Here is a 6080-nt window from a genome sequence, read left to right as displayed (position 1 = left end):
TGTGTGTGTGTGTGTGTGTGTGTGTGTGTGTGTGTGTGTGCGTGCGTGAGTGTGTCTGTGTATCTGTGTGCGTGCGTGCGTGGATGTGTGCGTGTGTGTGTGTGTGTGTGTGCGCGCTCTAAATTACCGAAACTGAAATATAATATTCCCTCTAAAATTTCCTCCCTGACCTCTGAAGCATTATTGAGGCCGAGCTTGTATACAAAGAATCTCACAAAGTCACTCTGAAACACCAGTGTAGAAAGTTAATGCTACGTTTAAAAAAAAATTAAAAATCACGATTTTCAAACAAAAACAATAAAATCTTCCAATAATAACTGACGGTCAACCCTCAACAGAAGGCATATATTCCACTTTTCCTACTTATTCTTAGACATCTCTATTCCAGACCAATTACACACAGCCTAAATATCATTTCAGAAACCCAAACTATCCCAGAATATCTAGGTGCTAAAATAATCCAAGTAGGTAACAGATTGAAAAGGACTTGCAAATCGAACCTTCATAACCACTGTAACCATTCTTTTTGTAAAGTTTTAATAACAATATATTCTACTAACATATTTTGATTAATCTTTCAGACATATATTATACTGTTTCTATGATATGACATTGAGCAAATAGTTATATGTGTGTGCGTGCGCGCGCATGTGTGTGTTTGTGTTTATTTATGCATGTATGTATACATTTTAATTACAAGATGGATTGAACAGGCTTCTATCTAAACCACAACAATTGTTTCTGTGCATTGCTATTTTTGTCTCGTGGAACATTATTAGATCTGCCACATGTAATGAATCGGCCTGTTTTGTATCATCATCACTAGAACCTGCATGGTTTCATATAAAAGTGACTTGCATTAACATTGCGTTGGAGAAACTCGTAGAAGTTTTATATTTATTGTATCCATTTCCACAGAAACTATATAATCAAAGATACTGATAAATGGCAACAGTTCTAATGTGAAGAATACTTACAATTACATTACAATTTACTGTTGCAGCATTAGTGATAAAGAATAATGGATATTTATTCCTGCATTATAGAAATTGGAATGTATGTAGTTCCCTTAGTGCAAGTCAATGCATTAAACAATTTTTAAATTCGTACCGTCTGATTAACATTGAGTAGGATATTAACTATTTCTTGCGTCACGCACAATATTCGAATTCGTAAGTGGTATTAATATGAATGTATGAAAAAGAAATTGCATGTGATTCACTTTACAGACCAAATATATTTCAAATAACCCTATATTAGGTATTATCCGGAGTATTATCCGTCTTTAAAAACTATATATGTTTTTTTTCTTTCACCAGCGATTACTGCAATAAAATATATAAGCGTTGTCGTCATTAACCGCTACAACTGCTTTTTATTGTTTAATACAAACATTTTACTCATCGCACAGTATATTCGATAACGAAAAATTAAGCCTGAAGTCAATATGATATTTTCTTTACTTTAAAATATTTACTATAATTCAGATAGTTCATACATATAGGAGAGAATTGTAGTTCGCTTGAAGCATTGTGTATTGTTTGTAAAGAATAAAATGTTTTGAATGGTACAACAATGCACTATAATCTTCCGTACTTTCTCCTACTCTATAGTCCTGTTTTAAGTTCCTAATCCATGTGGACAGCGCCTGAGCATTGCATGAAGGCACCAGATATGTTATAAAATGCCGACTCAATTCTTTTCATCACATACAATTTATAGCAGATAATACTAATAATAATATGCTATGGTTATCAAATCATATTTATCAACCACTAGATGGAAGACATTTTGTTGATCTTACCTTCACGGAGCAGTACACTACACAAATATATAATCCACCGTCGCTTGAACATGACAGCCTGGGAAATTTGGCTCAAAATAATAATTGCGTTTTAAAATTTTTGTCGTATATTTTCAAATACAATTTTAGAGAATGGGTCTTCAAGATATGAAGATTAACTGAAACTAAAGAAGAAAGTCCATTGTGCTAAATATTTTAAGTATATAAAATAATATATTACTAGTTAACAACTGTATTTGTATATGACGTTTTCTTTTAGGATAAGGACGTTAATTCATAGGTTGAAATTATGTATTGGAAAGAAAAGTAACAGGTGAAATTTAAAAAAATCTAGCATGGAAAAATGTAATAATACAAATTCTAAAACCAGATGTGTGTGTATATTTCTGTGTGTGTTTATGTAAGTGTAAATATGGAGAAATGAATGTTTAGATCTTATTTTAATTGAAAATTGCTGGCATGTTCGCCCCAGACATACTCTTATTTAATCGCAACTTAAATGCATTGTTTCTGAAACAACGAGAAATCTGATTGTGTTGATAAACAATGACAAAATAATTTGGCTTTTAATTAAATTAAACCTCTTAGAATTTTATATAAATCCCAGAGCTTAGGCTAAATTAATCTCTCGTTGGTATGTCTCCAAAATTTCACCGATCAGTAAAGTTGCTAGATTCCGTTCAAATATTGAAATAATCAATGGATTGCAAGAAATATTTTTCTATTGTGTGTTTAGTGATTACCAATGTAAGCATTTCACTTTTCATCTGAATTACATGCTTGGGAAGGATTTCATTTCTATCTCTCCGTTTTCCTTTTCTGTACCATTCTCTTTTTGTATCCATATCTCTTTTTTACTGTCTATGTTTACATTCTGCTTTATTTAGTGAACAATGCACAGTAAATTCAGTTGTGAATATTAAGGCATTCTCTTTGTATGATGTTTAAAAAAATTGAAGTCCGTTTTTCTTCGTTTTTTTTTTCTTTTGTTTAAACATTCGCTCGTTTTAATTTATTGCAAGACAAACTTTTTTCATTAAATGTTTACTACGTAAATAGAGTCCATTCTATGCTGTCATTATTATACCAACGCTTATTTTATTAGCCGCAGTGGAAAGATAAATATTTAAGTGAATTCACTTGAAATTTTGCCGACGAAACAACTTCTAACCTTCTTCTTCTTCTTCTTCTTCTTCTTCTTCTTCTTCTTCTTCTTCTTCTTCTTCTTCTTCTTCTTCTTCTTCTTCTTCTTCTCCTTCTTCTTCTCCTCCTCCTCCTCTACCTCATCCTCCTCCTCCTCCTCCTACTCTTCCTCTTCAGACCTGTCCCTTGTAACTATCGGTGTGCTGGATTATTACCACCAATGAGCTTGATCCACCAGGAAGCTAAACACCTTGAGATAAACGATGGAGATCGTATATCACATGGTACTATGAGGGAAGAAAATTTGAAAGGCGTGTCATAGAAAACTATGACTCATGCTAAGCGCTGAACTCAAGTCCAAATATCGCATCGAAGCCATTAACTCCCTCCCTGGCACTTCCTGTGTTCCAACACAATTTTAACATCACTAACTGGAATCTTACAGAAATCCAACGCGTTGACAGAAAGGCAAAACAATTACTAATATCTAAGAATATGCACCAACCAAAAGGAGGCGCTGCTCGAGTGTACTTACCTAGAAGTCATGGGAAAGAGGATTGATGCAGGTAGAATTGTGCTGTAGGACTTCCACGATAACAATGAACAAATCTGAAGGTGGAGTTAATTGCTCTATTTTGTTTCCTTTAGTTGTCTTCTTCGCATACATTCTGGCGTCTTCTAAAATTTTGGAGAACATATTCTTCGTGGCAAGGCGATTTTGCGTCTTCTCCTAACATATTAGGATTACACCTTGGTGGCTATTCCTCTCATATATATATACACGCATACACTGATGACTTTAAGAGAACATATTTGCAAAATTTGATAAAGCTATGCAAAATAGTGAATAGCTTTACAATGTGTCAAAAGAAGAGGAAATGACGCTTAATGTGTTGTTGCTGGTTTAGTTAATGGTGTTTGTAACTTTTCCTAAATTATTTAAACATGGCAATGATGCTATTTGTACGTATTGTACAATATTCGCTCACTTTGAATATTCAATGATCCGATTCTTTTTAATAATTAGTGATTTTCAATATTCATAACTCCGAGCTACCATATTTATGGCAATTGTTTTAAAGAATCGAATAAATATATTTATAAAGTAAACTGTATTGCATTATCAACATTTTCATTTTTAAAAATGTGATTTTTATACCAAGGGAATTGAGAACGCAAAGCGTACGCTTTTATTATTTGGTTCAATATATGATCATATTGCCCATTTACTGTTAGCAAAAATATAATTGAAAAGTAGATTAAAATTTCACGAAGAGGAATAATACCTAATTTATAAATCACTAATCAACAATAAAAAAAAAATGGAAACAATTTATTTCTAGCATAATGTATTTAAATGTTGGAATCCATTTATTCATTCGGAATATTTCATGAAGTGTGCTATAAATCCTACAAATCAATGAATAAATAAAATATTATTCCTTTCTGCAATAATTAAATGGAAACTATACGTTGATGCTACCATGATATTGAATTTCAAAGGAGATGGAATCTGAAAATTACATATCTCTCTCTTTTATTCAGTTACTTATTTACTTATTTACTTCCTCACATGTATGAATTAGTTTCATTTATTCCAATATTTCTGGTTATCTTCATTCTTTGGTACAAAATGTTTGCGTTATGCCACAACAACTATTGCTATTCATACTCACATCGCATCAACAACTGCTGGTGTTGACAGAAGGTGATGGTGGAGGAGGATGTTGATGATAATGTTTATACTACTGATCACGTTCTGTGTAACGATAAAAGTAATATCTTGTACGCTGTTTCTGCTTAAATGTAAGAGTACATTTAACCCGCCTGGTGTTCTTTACATTTCGATTTTATCACAATAGAATGCTTAAAATACTGTATGTATACACACACACACACACACACTCACACACACACACACACACACACACACACACACACATACACACACACACACACATATATATATATATATATATATATATATATATATATATATATGTTAATATTGTATATTCAGTAACGATTGATTCTTTAGGTAGTATTCATGTATGTAAATATTTCAATGGAAATAATTATAGTAACCTTTGTTTAGCCAAACTCTACTATGTCTACTCAATGAACAAGCCGGACCATTTCATAACATATTTATGTTATTTCAATGCTAAATATTCTCCCCGTCTGGAAAAATTACTTCCGTTTGAATCTCTTATGAAATGCCTTTTCACAAACCTACCTTCACAGATGTACAAATACCATCATCATCAGCAGAAGCATCTGCATAAGTGTCGATTTCTCCTCCGTGAATGCCATATGAAATTGACATCCTATCATAATAATCGTACAATATAACATCAACTATATGTCCTTTGTATATGTTCATTAGGCAAATGCAAACTCTGTCTGGCAGTGACAGACAGACCAAAGTTAGAAAGCATGATCATTTCTCGTTTTAGGCATATGTATAACGCCATTGCTTTTTAAAATGGTTGTATGGAATTTTGCTGAACACGTGAACGCTATTTTCAATACGTTATCTTCTTCGTGGTTAGAAACTTCCATCACCACATAACTAAATTTCTCTAAATCAGTAAATATTTCGAAAAAATTGCGATAAAATCTGAAAATTACAATATGCTCTTCTACATTTAAATTCTAATTTCTTTTATCTCGTGAATTTCACGAAGAAGCTTAACTAGAGAAGCCGTGATTCATACTCAATGTTCTTCTAACATAAACATTACAGGCATTATAATGATATCCTACTGCTTTTTTACGCTGCTAGTGCTGACCTCTATATCAGCCTGATACAATTACCTACATGCTAAAATGTCTATCAGACGTAACACTCTAGTTTTTTTTTTTATATTGATTCACGGTATCTAGGATCCCAAATCATAATGAGTCTATATTTAAAGAATATGGGGTCATTTGGCTGTATTCAAGATGCTATATCAACCAGATTAAGAGAACATGAACAAACTTACAGACTATTTCAAATTACAACAGCAACAAAAACAACAAAACTCTACTCCTAACACTACTCCTACCACTACTACTACAAATGCTACTACTACTACTATTACTGCTGCCGCTACTACTACTACTACTACTACTACTACTACTACTACTA

Source organism: Octopus bimaculoides, chromosome 15 (assembly GCF_001194135.2).
Source record: "Octopus bimaculoides isolate UCB-OBI-ISO-001 chromosome 15, ASM119413v2, whole genome shotgun sequence".
NCBI classification, from domain to species: Eukaryota; Metazoa; Mollusca; class Cephalopoda; order Octopoda; family Octopodidae; genus Octopus; species Octopus bimaculoides.
This window is presented reverse-complemented; position numbering follows the sequence as displayed.